At 48.1% G+C, this 18,836-nt stretch overlaps 1 long non-coding RNA gene across 3 annotated transcripts in view; it reads right to left on the bottom strand.

Annotated features, from left to right (window-relative positions):
* Nucleotides 1-467: 467 nt before the first annotated feature.
* LOC144767854 (uncharacterized) overlaps nt 468-18,836 on the bottom strand; it is a 29,661-nt gene continuing 11,292 nt past the window's right edge. For all 3 annotated transcript variants that reach the window (XR_013598361.1, XR_013598359.1, XR_013598360.1), the window contains one exon: nt 468-840. This is a non-coding gene — a long non-coding RNA (uncharacterized LOC144767854). The remainder of the gene's footprint in view (nt 841-18,836) is intronic.

Here is an 18,836-nt window from a genome sequence, read left to right on the forward strand (position 1 = left end):
GCGGCGGGCCAGGACGGGAGCGCCACTCCCTACGTATTTCCACCACACTCGTTCACCAATCCTTAAAGAACGACGTCCAGGCCAACAAGGTTAAAAAAACTGGTGTTTTTATTTCACAGCCCACTCAACGCGTTTCGGGAACCACTTCCCTTGCTCACGAGTAATTGTGTCTGTTTACACCCAGTATTTTAAGGTCTGTCATGTGATTGCAAACAACATAAATATAATAAACAGACTACCATTACATTTGTCCTCTGGAGCTGTGAAGACAGATTCACATGACTTGTCAGCATTGCGTGGCACAATTAATACATCTCATTATATTTCTGTTAAATACATTCATGCATCGTTTAATTTTAACAAAAGTGACAAACTTAAATATTGGCGGCAAGGTTCGGCCAAAAAAATAACTAAGTCCAAAATCATGATTTGATAGGCGTCTGTATGCCTCTGCTTATTGGTGACCGGTAACAGCACAGCATTTCATGCGTTCATGTAATCAAGCCCATGTGGGCTAAAAAATAATACATTGCGTCCCTTACGTTATTTACGTATCCAAGTACGGCACACTCCTGGCTGATCATAACAGATCCTGATGCTTTGTCGTGTGCTTATAATGCGGTAAAGCCCTAGTGGGCAACGGAATCACCTATATTCATTGGGTGTCAAATTTCAAACTGCTACCTATTTTCCTCTTGTCGCTCAAAGTCATAAACCTCATCATGCTGTGATTAGCGGATCATCGCTCCTTTCATCACTTGCCACTTGACGCATCGTGCCACATTCTTTCTGTATTGCATGAGCTGTCTCACATTCTCCCAAAATTAACGCTTTAGGTACCTGTAAAAATAATAAATACAGTGATTATAAATCATACTCTTCTGTGCTGTCTTCATACATACCATTAAAAACAACAAAATACTTTGAAGCAGCTCGACCCATTGTTATTTAGTTCAATATCCTTTTCATTTAGTTCAATATCATTTTAACCAAGATGTACACTAAGAGCTTCATCACAGTTATGTCCTTGGGGTTGCATAGTATGGTACTTAATTATGAACCTAGATTCCAACCTCCTCAGTTCTTGCACCCTATTGCCACCTCTCTCTCTCGTGGGTATTTGATCTAATACCACAAATGAGAGAAGGTTACAATTACTTTGATGGTGTGTAGCAAAGTGCCTTGCTACTGGATATTGTTTGTCATGATTTTTTATGGCCCTTAGATGCTGCAACACCCTTTCTTTGGCAGGTTTGATAGTGCTGCCCACATACCACTTTTTGCAGGGACATTTCAGGGCATACACCACATATTCTGTGTGACAGGAAACATGTTTGGTGATTTTGTAGGGTTCACAATCACTGGATAACCTAATTTCTTTGGTACTATGGCTATATTTGCATGCCTTGCACCGCCCACACACAAAAAATCCTTGGACTGGATTCTCATTACGTTTTTTGTGCACTACAAGTGTCTGGCAAACTCTGTCTTTCAGAGACAGTGGTCTCCTGTATGTTATCTGCGCATGCTCCTGGATACCTACTCTGATGTCCTTATCTGTCATGAGGGCACTCCAATATTTGTTAATGGCACCTCTGACTTCTTTGGCTTGGGAATTGTAATCTGTGATGAACCTGACCCCCTCACCATCACTATTCTTGTCTTCCGTGGTTGAAGGGTTTCTTTCTTTCTCCATTACTTTACGTACAGCTTCTACAATGCATTTGTTGCTGTACCCCCTGGCTTTAAATCTTTCGCACATGGTGGTTTTTTCTTTTTCAAAGTCCTCTACTTTAGTGCAGTTTCTTTTGGCTCTGAGAAGTTCACCATAGGGGATGGAATTAATCAAGTTCTGAGGGTGGCAGCTCTGTGCGTGGAGAAGGCTGTTTCCAGCCGTCTCCTTTCGATACAGAGTTGTCACTAAACGTTCATTCTCTCTTGTAACCCTTAGGTCCAAAAAGTCAACAGTTACCTCGTTTATGTGGCTGGTAAAGGAGAGATTGTAGTCATTTACATTTAAAATGTCCACAAACTCTTCTGCCTCCTTTACTGTGCCATTCCAAACGATGAAAATTTCATCAATGTACCGGAGCCAAGTTCGTACTCCGGTACGGTATTGGTCTAGCTGTCTGACAACTTGTTCTTCCCACCAGCCTAAGTAGATTCCAGCAAAGCTCGGAGCAAAGCAAGTGCCCATTGAAGTCCCAAGCAGCTGGTGGTACATGGTGCCATCGAATAAAAAGTAATTCTGGGTCAGGCAAATATAGATCATATCTAATAGCATGTCTGTATGAAAAAGGAAAGAGACTGTTCTGCTCTTAAAGAAATGTCTACAGGCTTTAATTCCCATCTCATGGGGAATGTTGGTATATAGACTGTTCACGTCTAAAGTCATTAGTATACAGTCTGTGTCTAATCTAACTTCAGTAATTTTTTGCAGAAAGTCCCCTGAGTCTTTTAAGTAAGATGGTAAGTTCTGCACAATTGGCTGCAGAAAATGATCCACATATCTAGATGTGTTTTCCAGACAACTGTTCCTAGAAGACACAATGGGCCTCCCCGGAGGGTTTTTGGCGTTCTTGTGTAATTTAGGTAACAAATAGAGCGCTGGAATTTTAGGAAATTTACATTTAAGGAAATTGAACTCTTCTGTTTCAATAAGTCCTTGATTACGCCATTCATTAAGCTTCTCCTGATATGCTTGGTTTTGGATCTCATTGATTTTCCTATTGCTTTTCTCATACTTAGTAGTATCATTCAGTTGACTCATACCTTCATTTATGTACATTTCTTTAGACATAATGACAATATTGCCACCCTTATCCGATTTCTTTATGACAATACTTGTGTCTTTGGCTAAGCTGTCAATGGCTGATCTATTTGCCTGACTAAGGTTACTTTTCACTCTATTTCTCTTTTGGGCTAGTGTTTTCAATTCTGACACCACACCTCTTTCAAACACATCAATTGCATCATTGTTTATCATGGGTAAAAAGATTGATTTCGGTTTAAACCCACTTTTGCTGTTTAAGTCCAACCTAATGTTCTCATTAATTAAATTGAGGGTTGGGTTTTCAATAACATTAGGGTTTCCCCCCAGATCATGCATCACTTGTAACATTTCAGCATCTCCAATCTGAATGGTACTCGGTAACATCGTGCTAGTTTCTGTGTCATTACTCATCCTAGTTGCGAACCATTTTTTAAGTCTGAGTTTCCTTGTGAATTGAAAAAGGTCAATCCGGCTTTGGGTGTAATTAAAGTTAGGGGAGGGACAAAAAGATAAACCAAAAGAAAGTACCTCAATTTCTGCGTCATTGAGTGTCCTGTTAGAGAGGTTAACCACAGTCTTGGTGTCTTTCATTTTTGCTTCTTTTGGCCCCTTGTCCTTGTTCCCACTGGGCTCGATATGCTGGTGTTTGCAATGTTTTGCTTCTTTCCTCCTCTCCCTCCTCTTCCTCGTCCTCTTGTTCCTCCTGCGTTTGTTCTGCTCTGGGACTCCATTCTCCCTTTGGCCATGAGCGAGAATTCCTTTAAAATCTGGTCTTTTGGGCTTAAAAAACCTGCCCGCATTACATCCGGTTGGTTTTCATTCACCTCACCGTCATCCTCCTGATCAATTAGATCGTCATCAGTAATTTCCACAGGAGTTTTATTTAGGGATAGCTTGGCCTTGCTTGTTTGGGTCTCAGCACATAGGTGGTCGTATTTTTTTGAGAAGGTCAGGACTTGTCCCTTCGCATAATCGTCGTGATCTCTTAGAAACTTTCTTTGTTTCTTTTCTTTTATTTCTTTTTCGGTCGTTTCCAGTCTTTTCTCAAGTTTACCCATATCCGTATCAAACTCTTCTTTGCTGCATGTGGATTTCAATTCATCCATCAGCTTTTCAATCTCCAAAGCACATTTTTCACAGTCTTTATTCGCGCATTTCACAAGGAGCTTTAGCATTACTATAGAGCACTGGTGGCTGTTTGTGGACCATTCGTCCACCAAATCAGGGTCAGGGTCATTGAATGTGGGTGTCGTATATATCCTGAGCCCTCGCGGAATCCGGTCCACCTCAATATATTTTGCCAGTGTGGTGGCCTCCCACCACTTCGTTTGTTCAAGCTTTAATAGTTTCCATAATTTGGCCCATAGGTCTTGTTTGGACTTGGATTCCCCGCTTCCGCCACTGCGCAACTCTGCATCGGTGTTGGACAAGTTTGTTTGGACATTGAACATTTGTCTGGCTGCTTCGTTTCTTTTTGAATTCCTGGATGCGGCCATGATATTTTTTAAGTGTTAACGTTTTAGCGCTAAATTCAAACGCGCCCCTTGTTTGTTTGAACGTCCGTGCGTGTACAGTTTTTCGCACTCGGACTTCCGCTTGCCTTCAGGTAAAGTTTGTTATCCCGGGACTCCCGCTCACTATTAACAAAGGAAGTCTACGCCTCACTTCAGCACATTAAATCGGCTTCCGGCGTTGCCTCCAGGGTGTTCAAAAGCGCGGAAACTCCCGAATTCACTTCAAGTCGGGAGGTCCCTCCGGGGATATTAGATCCGGTATACGTTACCAAGGCGGGCCACGGCTTCTTAAATCAAATCCAACTCCTGTGTCGGCGCGAAGCATAGGTGGCTGCTTACAGCGGCGGGCCAGGACGGGAGCGCCACTCCCTACGTATTTCCACCACACTCGTTCACCAATCCTTAAAGAACGATGTCCAGGCCAACAAGGTTAAAAAAACTGGTGTTTTTATTTCACAGCCCACTCAACGCGTTTCGGGAACCACTTCCCTTGCTCACGAGTAATTGTGTCTGTTTACACCCAGTATTTTAAGGTCTGTCATGTGATTGCAAACAACATAAACATAATAAACAGACTACCATTACATTTGTCCTCTGGAGCTGTGAAGACAGATTCACATGACTTGTCAGCATTGCGTGGGACAATTAATACATCTCATTATATTTCTGTTAAATACATTCATGCATCGTTTAATTTTAACAAAAGTGACAAACTTAAATATTGGCGGCAAGGTTCGGCCAAAAAATAACTAAGTCCAAAATCAGGATTTGATAGGCGTCTGTATGCCTCTGCTTATTGGTGACCGGTAACAGCACAGCATTTCAAGCCAAAAGAAACTGCACTAAAGTAGAGGACTTTGAAAAAGAAAAAACCACCATGTGCGAAAGATTTAAAGCCAGGGGGTACAGCAACAAATGCATTGTAGAAGCTGTACGTAAAGTAATGGAGAAAGAAAGAAACCCTTCAACCACGGAAATCAAGAATAGTGATGGTGAGGGGGTCAGGTTCATCACAGATCACAATTCCCAAGCCAAAGAAGTAAGAGGTGCCATTAACAAATATTGGAGTGCCCTCATGACAGATAAGGACATCAGAGTAGGTATCCAGGAGCATGCGCAGATAACATGCAGGAGACCACTGTCTCTGAAAGACAGAGTTTGCCAGACACTTGTAGTGCACAAAAAACATAATGAGAATCCAGTCCAAGGATTTTTTGTGTGTGGGCGGTGCAAGGCATGCAAATATAGCCATAGTACCAAAGAAATTAAGTTATCCAGTGATTGTGAACCCTACAAAATCACCAAACATGTTTCCTGTCACACAGAATATGTGGTGTATGCCCTGAAATGTCCCTGCAAAAAGTGGTATGTGGGCAGCACTATCAACCCTGCCAAAGAAAGGGTGTTGCAGCATCTAAGGGCCATAAAAAATCATGACAAACAATATCTAGTAGCAAGGCACTTTGCTACACACCATCAAAGTAATTGTAACCTTCTCTCATTTGTGGTATTAGATCAAATACCCACGAGAGAGAGAGGTGGCAATAGGGTGCAAGAACTGAGGAGGTTGGAATCTAGGTTCATAATTAAGTACCATACTATGCAACCCCAAGGACATAACTGTGATGAAGCTCTTAGTGTACATCTTGGTTAAAATGATATTGAACTAAATGAAAAGGATATTGAACTAAATAACAATGGGTCGAGCTGCTTCAAAGTATTTTGTTGTTTTTAATGGTATGTATGAAGACAGCACAGAAGAGTATGATTTATAATCACTGTATTTATTATTTTTACAGGTACCTAAAGCGTTAATTTTAGGAGAATGTGAGACAGCTCATGCAATACAGAAAGAATGTGGCACGATGCGTCAAGTGGCAAGTGATGAAAGGAGCGATGATCCGTTAATCACAGCATGATGAGGTTTATGACTTTGAGCGACAAGAGGAAAATAGGTAGCAGTTTGAAATTTGACACCCAATGAATATAGGTGATTCCGTTGCCCACTAGGGCTTTACCGCATTATAAGCACACGACAAAGCATCAGGATCTGTTATGATCAGCCAGGAGTGTGCCGTACTTGGATACGTAAATAACGTAAGGGACGCAATGTATTATTTTTTAGCCCACATGGGCTTGATTACATGAACGCATGAAATGCTGTGCTGTTACCGGTCACCAATAAGCAGAGGCATACAGACGCCTATCAAATCATGATTTTGGACTTAGTTATTTTTTGGCCGAACCTTGCCGCCAATATTTAAGTTTGTCACTTTTGTTAAAATTAAACGATGCATGAATGTATTTAACAGAAATATAATGAGATGTATTAATTGTGCCACGCAATGCTGACAAGTCATGTGAATCTGTCTTCACAGCTGTTTATTATGTTTATGTTGTTTGCAATCACATGACAGACCTTAAAATACTGGGTGTAAACAGACACAATTACTCGTGAGCAAGGGAAGTGGTTCCCGAAACGCGTTGAGTGGGCTGTGAAATAAAAACACCAGTTTTTTTAACCTTGTTGGCCTGGACGTCGTTCTTTAAGGATTGGTGAACGAGTGTGGTGGAAATATATATATATATATATATATATATATGTATATATATATATATATTACAGCTCCAAGGTGTCCCCAAAAATGGAAGGCACTCTGACACCGTTTGCAGGCACACCCTTTAATGGTACAAGGGGAAATGAACATCGATTGCTTCCACAGTCCAGCGCATTCAAGAGCCTGAGGCAGGATGAGCTGGCATTGCGTGTTTGTGAACCGGACATTATGTTCAAATGGTCCGCTCTGTATGAGCCACTCCTTTGTTCTAAGCACCCTTTTTAGAATGTTTGTCACGTGCAGAGTGAGGAATGCCGGGCCACGTAGTCCACACTGAATTTATCAGATGCACGCTAATTGACTGCTGCCGATTTCAAGCCCTGGATGGGCCTCGATGTGCATGCCCCACTCTTATCCATAGCGGTGTCCACAGAAAGGTCCAAAGTTGATTCGGACCCGATGGCTCCCCCGGATGGGGCGGTGCTACTTCCGACAGCTGGGACCGCCGCCTTAACATTACAGCTCCAAGGTGTCCCCAAAAATGGAAGGCACTCTGACACCGCTTGCAGGCACACCCTTTAATGGTACAAGGGGAAAAGAGCATCGATTGCTTCCACAGTCCAGCGCATTCAAGAGCCTGACGCGTTTCGAAGTATTCCGAACTTCTTCCTCAGAGGCAGGATGAGCTGGCATTGCGTGTTTGTGGACCGGACATTATGTTCAATGGTCCGCTCTGTATGAGCCACTCCTTCGTTCTAAGCACCCTTTTTAGAATGTTTTTCACGTGCGGAGTGAGGAATGCTGGGCCAGGTAGTCCACACTGAATTTATCAGATGAAAGCTAATTGACTGCTGCCCATTTCAAGCCCTGGATGGGATAGAATGTTTGTCACGTGCGGAGTCAATCAATTAATCAATCAATCAAGGCATTTGTATAACACGCTACTCACCCGGGAGGGTCTCAAGGCGCTGGGGGAGAGGGTTACGTCACTGCTCGAACAGCCAGGTCTTGAGCTGCTTCCTGAAGGAGAGGTGGTCCTGGGTCAGCCGAAGGTGGATGGGGAGGGAGTTCCAAGACTTGACTGCCAGGTAGGAGAAGGATCTTCCTCCGGCGGTGGCTCGGCGGAGGAGTGGTACGGTGGCGAGGGCGTGGCTGGTCGATCGCAGCTGGAGGGTGGGCGTGTAGAAGGTCAGGCGGTCGTTGAGGTACTTTGGGCCCAGGTCGTGGAAAGCCTTGTGTGCATGGGTGAGGAGCCTGAACGTGATTCTCTTGCCGATGGGGAGCCAGTGCAGGTCTCTCAGGTGGCCGGAGATGTGGTTGTGTCGTGGGATGTCCAGGATGAGTCGTGCGGAGGCGTTCTGGATGCGTTGGAGTCTTTTTTGAAGTTTGGCTGTGGTTCGGGCGTAGAGGGTGCTCCCGTAGTCCAGTCGGCTGGTAACGAGTGCCTGGGTGACGGTCTCCCTAGTTTCGGTGGGGATCTATCGGAAGATGTTGCGGAGCATGCGCAGGGTGTTGAAGCATGATGAGGAGATGGCGTTGACTTGTCTGGTCATCGGGAGGGAGGAGTCCAGGATGAAGCTGAGGTTGCGTGCATGGTCCGTTTGTTTGGGAGTGGTGCCCAGGGCAGGGGGCCACCAGGAGTGAGGAATGCTGGGCCACGTAGTCCACACTGAGTTTATCAGATGCACGCTAATTGACTGCTGCCGATTTCAAGCCCTGGATGGGCCTCGATGTGCATGCCCCACTCTTATCCATAGCGTTGTCCACAGAGAGGTCCAAAGTTGATTCGGACCCCATGGCTCCCCCGGACGGGGCGGTGCTACTTCCGATGGCTGGGACCGCCGCCTTAACATTACAGCTCCAAAGTGTACCCAAAATTGGAAGGCACTCTGACACCGCTTGCAGGCACACCCTTTAATGGTACAAGGGAAATGAACATCGATTGCTTCCACAGTCCAGCGCATTCAAGAGCCTGACGCGTTTCGAAGTATTCCGAACTTCTTCCTCAGAGGCAGGATGAGCTGGCATTGCGTGTTTGTGGACCGGACATTATGTTCAAATGGTCCACTCTGTATGAGCCACTCCTTCGTTCTAAGCACCCTTTTTAGAATGTTTGTCACGTGCGGAGTGAGGAATGCTGGGGAACGTAGTCCACACTGAATTTATCAGATGCACGCTAATTGACTGCTGCCGATTTCAAGCCCTGGATGGGCCTCGATGTGCATGCCCCACTCTTATCCATAGCGGTGTCCACAGAGAGGTCCAAAGTTGATTCGGACCCCATGGCTCCCCCGGACGGGGTGGTGCTACTTCCGACGGCTGGGACCGCCGCCTTAACATTACAGCTCGAAGGTGTCCCCAAAAATGGAAGGCACTCTGACACCACTTGCAGGCACACCCTTTAATGGTACAAGGGGAAATGAACATCGATTGCTTCCACAGTCCAGCGCATTCAAGAGCCTGATGCGTTTCGAAGTATTCCGAACTTCTTCCTCAGAGGCAGGATGAGCTGGCATTGCGTGTTTGTGGACCGGACATTATGTTCAAATGGTTCGCTCTGTATGAGCCACTCCTTCGTTCTAAGCACCCTTTTTAGAAGTTTTGTCACGTGCGGAGTGAGGAATGCTGGGCCACATAGTCCACAGTGATTGTATCAGATGCACGCTAATGGTCTGCTGCCGATTTCAAGCCCTGGATGGGCCTCGATGTGCATGCCTCACTCTTATCCATAGCGGTGTCCACAAGGAGGTTCAAAGTTGATTCGGACCCCCTGGCTCCCCCGGACGGGGTGGTGCTACTTCCGACGGCTGGGACCGCCGCCTTAACATTACAGCTCCAAGGTGTCCCCAAAAATGGAAGGCACTCTGACACCGCTTGCAGGCACACCCTTTAATGGTACAAGGGGAAATGAACATCGATTGCCTGCACAGTCCAGCGCATTAAAGAGCCAGACGCGTTTTGAAATATTCTGAACTTCTTCCTCAGAGCCAGGATGAGCTGGCATTGCGTGTTTGTGGACCAGACATTATGTTCAAATGGTCCGCTCTGTATGAGCCACTCCTTCGTTCTAAGCACCCTTTTTAGAATGTTTGTCACGTGCTGAGTGAGGAATGCTGGGCCACGTAGTCCACACTGAATTTATCAGATGCACGCTAATTGACTGCTGCCGATTTCAAGCCCTGGATGGGCCTCGATGTGCATGCCCCACTCTTATCCATAGGGGTGTCCACAGAGAGGTCCAAAGTTGATTCGGACCCCATGGCTCCCCCGGACGGGGTGGTGCTACTTCCGATGGCTGGGACCGCCGCCTTAACATTACAGCTCCAAGGTGTCCCCAAAAATGGAAGGCACTCTGACACCGCTTGCAGGCACACACTTTAATGGTACACAGGGGAAATGAACATCGATTGCTTCCACAGTCTAGCACATTCAAGAGCCTGACGCGTTTCGAAGTATTCCGAACTTCTTCCTCAGAGGCAGGATGAGCTGGAATTACGTGTTTGAGGACCGGACATTATGTTCAAATGGTCCGCTCTGTATGAGCCACTCCTTCGTTCTAAGCACCCTTTTTAGAATGTTTGTCACGTGCGGAGTCAATCAATCAATCAATCAATCAAGGCATTTGTATAGCACGCTACTCACCCGGGAGGGTCTCAAGGCGCTGGGGGAGAGGGTTACGTCACTGCTCGAACAGCCAGGTCTTGAGCTGCTTCCTGAAGGAGAGGTGGTCCTGGGTCAGCCGAAGGTGGATGGGGAGGGAGTTCCAAGTCTTGACTGCCAGGTAGGAGAAGGATCTTCCTCCGGCGGTGGCTCGGCGGAGGAGTGGTACGGAGGCGAGGGCATGGCTGGTCGATCGCAGCTGGAGGGTGGGCGTGTAGAAGGTCAGGCGGTCGTTGAGGTACTTTGGGCCCAGGTTGTGGAAAGCCTTGTGTGCGTGGGTGAGGAGCCTGAACGTGATTCTCTTGCCGATGGGGAGCCAGTGCAGGTCTCTCAGGTGGCCGGAGATGTGGTTGTGTCGTGGGATGTCCAGGATGAGTCGTGCGGAGGCGTTCTGGATGCGTTGGGGTCGTTTTTGAAGTTTGGCTGTGGTTCCGGCATAGAGGGTGCTCCCGTAGTCCAGTCGGCTGGTGACGAGTGCCTGGGTGACGGTCCTCCTAGTTTCGGTGGGGATCCATCGAAAGATGTTGCGGAGCATGCGCAGGGTGTTGAAGCATGATGAGGAGACGGCGTTGACTTGTCTGGTCATCGGGAGGGAGGAGTCCAGAATGAAGCTGAGGTTGCGTGCATGGTCCGTTTGTTGGGAGTGGTGCCCAGGGCAGGGGGCCACCAGGAGTGAGGAATGCTGGGCCACGTAGTCCACACTGAGTTTATCAGATGCACGCTAATTGACTGCTGCCGATTTCAAGCCCTGGATGGGCCTCGATGTGCATGCCCCACTCTTATCCAAAGCGATGTCCACAGAGAGGTCCAAAGTTGATTCGGACCCCATGGCTCCCCCGGACGGGGCGGTGCTACTTCCGATGGCTGGGACCGCCGCCTTAACATTACAGCTCCAAAGTGTACCCAAAATTGGAAGGGACTCTGACACCGCTTGAAGGCACACCCTTTAATGGTACAAGGGGAAATGAACATCGATTGCTTCCACAGTCCAGCGCATTCAAGAGCCTGACGCGTTTCGAAGTATTCCGAACTTCTTCCTCAGAGACAGGATGAGCTGGCATTGCGTGTTTGTGGACCGGACATTATGTTCAAATGGTCCACTCTGTATGAGCCACTCCTTCGTTCTAAGCACCCTTTTTAGAATGTTTGTCATGTGCGGAGTGAGGAATGCTGGGGAACGTAGTCCACACTGAATTTATCAGATGCACGCTAATTGACTGCTGCCGATTTCAAGCCCTGGATGGGCCTCGATGTGCATGCCCCACTCTTATCCATAGCGGTGTCCACAGAGAGGTCCAAAGTTGATTCGGACCCCATGGCTCCCCCGGACGGGATGGTGCTACTTCCGACGGCTGGGACCGCCGCCTTAACATTACAGCTCCAAGGTGTCCCCAAAAATGGAAGGCACTCTGACACCGCTTGCAGGCACACCCTTTAATGGTACAAGGGGAAATGAACATCGATTGCTTCCACAGTCCAGCGCATTCAAGAGCCTGACGCGTTTCGAATATTCCGAACTTCTTCCTCAGAGGCAGGATGAGCTGGCATTGCGTGTTTGTGGACCGGACATTATGTTCAAATGGTTCGCTCTGTATGAGCCACTCCTTCGTTCTAAGCACCCTTTTTAGGAGTTTTGTCATGTGCGGAGTGAGGAATGCTGGGCCACATAGTCCACACTGAATGTATCAGATGCACGCTAATGGACTGCTGCCGATTTCAAGCCCTGGATGGGCCTCGATGTGCATGCCCCACTCTTATCCATAGCGTGTCCACAAGGAGGTTCAAAATTGATTCGGACCCCATGGCTCCCCCGGACGGGGTGGTGCTACTTCCGACGGCTGGGACCGCCGCCATAACATTACAGCTCCAAGGTGTCCCCAAAAATGGAAGGCACTCTGACACCGCTTGCACGCACACCCTTTAATGGTACAAGGGGAAATGAACATCGATTGCTTGCACAGTCCAGCGCATTAAAGAGCCAGACGCGTTTTGAAATATTCTGAACTTCTTCCTCAGAGCCAGGACGAGCTGGCATTGCGTGTTTGTGGACCAGACATTATGTTCAAATGGTCCGCTCTGTATGAGCCACTCCTTCGTTCTAAGCACCCTTTTTAGAATGTTTGTCACGTGCTGAGTGAGGAATGCTGGGCCACGTAGTCCACACTGAATTTATCAGATGCACGCTAATTGACTGCTGCCGATTTCAAGCCCTGGATGGGCCTCGATGTGCATGCCCCACTCTTATCCATAGCGGTGTCCACAGAGAGGTCCAATGTTGATTCGGACCCCATGGCTCCCCCGGACGGGGCAGTGCTACTTCCGACGGCTGGGACCGCCGCCTTAACATTACAGCTCCAAGGTGTCCCCAAAAACTGGAAGGCACTCTGACACTGCTTGCAGGCACACCCTTTAATGGTACAAGGGGAAATGAACATCGATTGCTTCCACAGTCCAGCGCATTCGAGAGCCTGACGCGTTTCGAAGTAGTCCGAACTTCTTCCTCAGAGGCAGGATGAGCTGGCATTGCGTGATTGTGGACCGGACATTATGTTCAAATGGTTCGCTCTGTATGAGCCACTCCTTCGTTCTAAGCACCCTTTTTAGAATTTTTGTCACGTGCGGAGTGAGGAATGCTGGGCCACATAGTCCACACTGAATGTATCAGATGCACGCTAATTGACTGCTGCCGATTTCAAGCCCTGGATGGGCCTCGATGTGCATGCCCCACTCTTATCCATAGCGGTGTCCACAAGGAGGTTCAAAGTTGATTCGGACCCCATGGCTCCCCCGGACGGGGCGGTGCTACTTCCGATGGCTGGGACCGCCGCCTTAACATTACAGCTCCAAGGTGTCCCCAAAAATGGAAGGCACTCTGACACCGCTTGCAGTCACACCCTTTAATGGTACAAGGGGAAATGAACATCGATTGCTTGCACAGTCCAGCGCATTAAAGAGCCAGACGCGTTTTTAAGTATTCTGAACTTCTTCCTCAGAGCCAGGATGAGCTGGCATTGCGTGTTTGTGGACCAGACATTATGTTCAAATGGTCCGCTCTGTTTGAGCCACTCCTTCGTTCTAAGCACCCTTTTTAGAATGTTTGTCACGTGCGGAGTGAGAAATGCTGGGCCACGTAGTCCACACTGAATGTATCAGATGCACGCTAATTGACTGCTGCCGATTTCAAGCAGTTGATGGGCCTCGATGTGCATGCCCCGCTCTTATCCATAGCGGTGTCCAAAGAGAGCTCCAAAGTTGATTCGGACCCCATGGCTCCCCCGGACGGGGCGGTGCTACTTCCGACGGCTGGGACCCGCCGCCTTAACATTATAGCTCCAAGGTGTCCCCAAAAATGGAAGGCACACCCTTTAATGGTACAAGGGGAAATGAACATCGATTGCTTCCACAGTCCAGCGCATTCAAGAGCCTGACGCGTTTTGAAGTATTCCGAACTTCTTCCTCAGAGGCAGGATGAGCTGGCATTGCGTGTTTGTGGACCGGACATTATGTTCAAATGGTTCGCTCTGTATGAGCCACTCCTTCATTCTAAGCACCCTTTTTAGAATGTTTGTCACGTGCTGAGTGAGGAATGCTGGGCCACGTAGTCCACACTGAATTTATCAGATGCACGCTAATTGACTGCTGCCGATTTCAAGCCCTGGATGGGCCTCGATGTGCATTCCCCACTCTTATCCATAGCGGTGTCCACAGAGAGGTCCAAAGTTGATTCAGACCCCATGGCTCCCCCGGACGGGGCGGTGCTACTTCCGACGGCTGGGACCGCCGCCTTAACATTACAGCTCCAAGGTGTCCCCAAAAATGTAAGGCACTCTGACACCGCTTGCAGGCACACCCTTTAATGGTACAAGGGGGAATGAACATCGATATGCTTCCACAGTCCAGCGCATTCAAGAGCCTGATGCGTTTCGAAGTATTCCGAACTACTTCCTCAGAGGCAGGATGAGCTGGCATTGCTTGTTTGTGGACCGGACATTATGTTCAAATGGTCCGCTCTGTAAGAGCCACTCCTTCGTTCTAAGCACCCTTTTTAGAATGTTTTTCACGTGCGGAGTGAGGAATGCTGGGCCACGTAGTCCACACTGCATTTATCAGATGCACGCCAATTGACTGCTGCCGATTTCAAGCCCTGGATGGGCCTCGATGTGCATGCCCCACTCTTATCCATAGCAGTGTCCACAGAGAGGTCCAAAGTTGATTCGGACCCCATGGCTCCCCCGGATGGGGCGGTGCTACTTCCGACGTCTGGGACCGCCGCCTTAACATTACAGCTCCAAGGTGTCCCCAAAAATGGAAGGCACTCTGACACCGCTTGCAGGCACACCCTTTAATGGTACAAGGGGAAATGAACATCGATTGCTTCCACAGTCCAGCGCATTCAAGAGCCTGACGCGTTTCGAAGTATTCCGAACTTCATCCTCAGAGGCAGGATGAGCTGGCATTGTGTGTTTGTGGACCAGACATTATGTTCAAATGGTCCACTCTGTATGAGCCACTCCTTCGTTCTAAGCACCCTTTTTAGAATGTTTGTCACGTGCGGAGTGAGGAATGCTGGGCCACGTAGTCCACACTGAATTTAACAGATGTACGCAAATTGACTGCTGCCGATTTCAAGCCCTGGATGGGTCTCGATGTGCATGCCCCACTCTTATTTATAGCGGTGTCCACAGAGGTCCAAAGTTGATTCGGATCCCATGGCTCCCCCGGACGGGGCGGTGCTACTTCCGACGGCTGGGACCGCCGCCTTAATATTACAGCTTCAAGGTGTCCCCAAAAATGGAAGGCACTCTGACACCGCTTGCAGGCACACCCTTTAATGGTACAAGTGGAAATGAACATCGATTGCTTCCACAGTCCAGCGCATTCAAGAGCCTGAAGCGTTTCGAAGTATTCCGAACTTCTTCCTCAGAGGCAGGATGAGCTGGCATTGCGTGTTTGTGGACCGGACATTATGTTCAAATGGTCCGCTCTGTATGAGCCACTCCTTCGTTCTAAGCACCCTTTTTAGAATGTTTTTCACGTGCGGAGTGAGGAATGCTGGGCCACGTAGTCCACACTGCATTTATCAGATGCACGCCAATTGACTGCTGCCGATTTCAAGCCCTGGATGGGCCTCGATGTGCATGCCCCACTCTTATCCATAGCAGTGTCCACAGAGAGGTCCAAAGTTGATTCGGACCCCATGGCTCCCCCGGATGGGGCGGTGCTACTTCCGACGTCTGGGACCGCCGCCTTAACATTACAGCTCCAAGGTGTCCCCAAAAATGGAAGGCACTCTGACACCGCTTGCAGGCACACCCTTTAATGGTACAAGGGGAAATGAACATCGATTGCTTCCACAGTCCAGCGCATTCAAGAGCCTGACGCGTTTCGAAGTATTCCGAACTTCATCCTCAGAGGCAGGATGAGCTGGCATTGTGTGTTTGTGGACCAGACATTATGTTCAAATGGTCCACTCTGTATGAGCCACTCCTTCGTTCTAAGCACCCTTTTTAGAATGTTTGTCACGTGCGGAGTGAGGAATGCTGGGCCACGTAGTCCACACTGAATTTAACAGAAGTACGCAAATTGACTGCTGCCGATTTCAAGCCCTGGATGGGTCTCGATGTGCATGCCCCACTCTTATTTATAGCGGTGTCCACAGAGGTCCAAAGTTGATTCGGATCCCATGGCTCCCCCGGACGGGGCGGTGCTACTTCCGACGGCTGGGACCGCCGCCTTAATATTACAGCTTCAAGGTGTCCCCAAAAATGGAAGGCACTCTGACACCGCTTGCAGGCACACCCTTTAATGGTACAAGTGGAAATGAACATCGATTGCTTCCACAGTCCAGCGCATTCAAGAGCCTGAAGCGTTTCGAAGTATTCCGAACTTCTTCCTCAGAGGCAGGATGAGCTGGCATTGCGTGTTTGTGGACCGGACATTATGTTCAAATGGTCCGCTCTGTATGAGCCACTCCTTCGTTCTAAGCACCCTTTTTAGAATGTTTGTCACGTGCGGAGTGAGGAATGCTAGGCCACGTAGTCCACACTGAATTTATCAGATGCACGCTAATTGACTGCTGCCGATTTCAAGCCCTGGATGGGCCTCGATGTGCATGCCCCAGTCTTATCCATAGCGGTGTTTACAGAGAGGTCCAAAGTTGATTCGGACCCCATGGCTCCCCTGGACGGGGCGGTGCTACTTCCGACGGCTGGGACCGCCGCCTTAACTTTACAGCTCCAAGGTGTCCCCAAAAATGGAAGGCACTCTGACACCGCTTGCAGGCACACCCTTTAATGGTACAAGGGGAAATGAACATCGATTGCTTCCACAGTCCAGCGCATTCAAGAGCCTGACGCATTTCGAAGTATTCCGAACTTCTTCCTCAGAGGCAGGATGAGCTGGCATTGCGTGTTTGTGGACCGGACATTATGTTCAAATGGTCCGCTCTGTATGAGCCACTCCTTTGTTCTAAGCACCCTTTTTAGAATGTTTGTCACGTGCGGAGTGAGGAATGCTGGGCCACGTAGTCCACACTGAATTTACCAGATGCACGCTAATTGCCTGCTGCCGATTTCAAGCCCTGGATGGGCCTCAATGTGCATGCCCCACTCTTATCCATAGCGGTGTCCACAGAGAGGTCCAAAGTTGATTTGGACCCCATGGCTCCCCCGGACGGGGCGGTGCTACTTCCGACGGCTGGGACCGCAGCCTTAACATTACAGCTCCAAGGTGTCTCCAAAAAGGGAAGGCACTCTGACACCGCTTGCAGGCACACCCTTTAATGGTACAAGGGGAAATGAACATCGATTGCTTCCACAGTCCAGCGCATTCAGGAGCCTGACGCGTTTCGAAGTATTCCGAACTTCTTCCTCAGAGGCAGGATGAGCTGGCATTGCGTGTTTGTGGACCGGACATCATGTTCAAATGGTCCGCTCTGTATGAGCCACTCCTTCGTTCTAAGCACCCTTTTCAGAATGTTTGTCACGTGCGAAGTGAGGAATGCTGGGCCACGTAGTCCACACTGAATTTATCTGACGCGCGCTAATTGACTGCTATATATAGACACATTTCCTTATACTCATCTCACACCACAGGAATTCGTTTCCAAAAAAGACGAGGCAAACTCAATTGCGTGCTGAATATTTTAATATTCTCTCTCGCCCAGCACCGCAGCCATGACGCGTTTCGGTCCCACTCGGACCTTGATCACATGACACGTTACATGGGGCAGGCCACAAATTTAAAGTGACAGTGCAACAATGTGAAATAGACATGGACAAAAGACTTTCAACCTGCCATGTTTCATAGTAGCTGTAAAATACATTATATATTTGTGCATAGCAATGCAAATCCTCTGTGCAAATTATCAATAAATATCTATAATAAGTATCCATGATAAAAGCAATTTGATCCATTAGCCATTTAAAAGAAATCATATTTGTCAAACACGATTAATTAAAATCTGTGTAAAAATTTCCAATAGGCAAAATTAGATCATGTCCCAAAATACTGACAATGAGATAAGACTCATATACACCTATTAGTCACTCCTATGGTAGGCCTCGACAATCCTGGAGGCAGAGTGCTTGGTTTTATGTGAGAGGGTGCCCTAGCATGAGCTGGGCCCCTCTGCAGCTTTATGAACCATCTCCTTATAGCTGTTCCATAATATAGCCATATAATATACTCTTAAGTGCATTATAATCCTCGCGGTTAATGCTAACTTTGGTTTGGCTTTATCAAAACATGTCGTGTAAGGTGTCAACACTTTGGAATACTAACCCCCCCCACCCCCCCACCAGTCCTGGCGGCAGGGGTAGCATTCCACCCTTCTAGAGGGAGAAGACATGTTGTTACTGTTTAGCCCGGTTAAAGTGAAACAGAGCCTCAGCATCACAAAATGGATGCTGCTGCCACAGACATGAGTCTGACCTCCTGCTGCTGGACGAAACTCCAGCAGGGGATGCCTGGACAATAGATTTCTTGTCAAGGGAGGTGCTGGCACCTCCCCAGACAGGCTGTAGTGTATTGGGGCAGGGAGGGCTGCAATCAGAAATGCTTTTCCAGACACTGCCTGGGGCACACAAAGTGCTCCATGCATAGCCTGGTTCAAACCAGTTGCTGGGGCACTCCAGCCCCACTCTGGCGTGAAACTGGACAAAGGGAAAGGGGTGTAACAACCTCCTCCCAGGTCCACCCATAGGAGGGACCTTAAAGAAAGTCCAACCCCTAAACTTAGTATAAGTATAGGAGCTGTGTCCCTAGGACTTCAGATTACCCTGGATGAATCTTCACAAGACATATCCTGAACTTTCAACATTCCATTTCGAC

The sequence above is a fragment of the Lissotriton helveticus genome, chromosome 7 (assembly GCF_964261635.1).
Source record: "Lissotriton helveticus chromosome 7, aLisHel1.1, whole genome shotgun sequence".
NCBI lineage: Eukaryota > Metazoa > Chordata > Amphibia > Caudata > Salamandridae > Lissotriton > Lissotriton helveticus.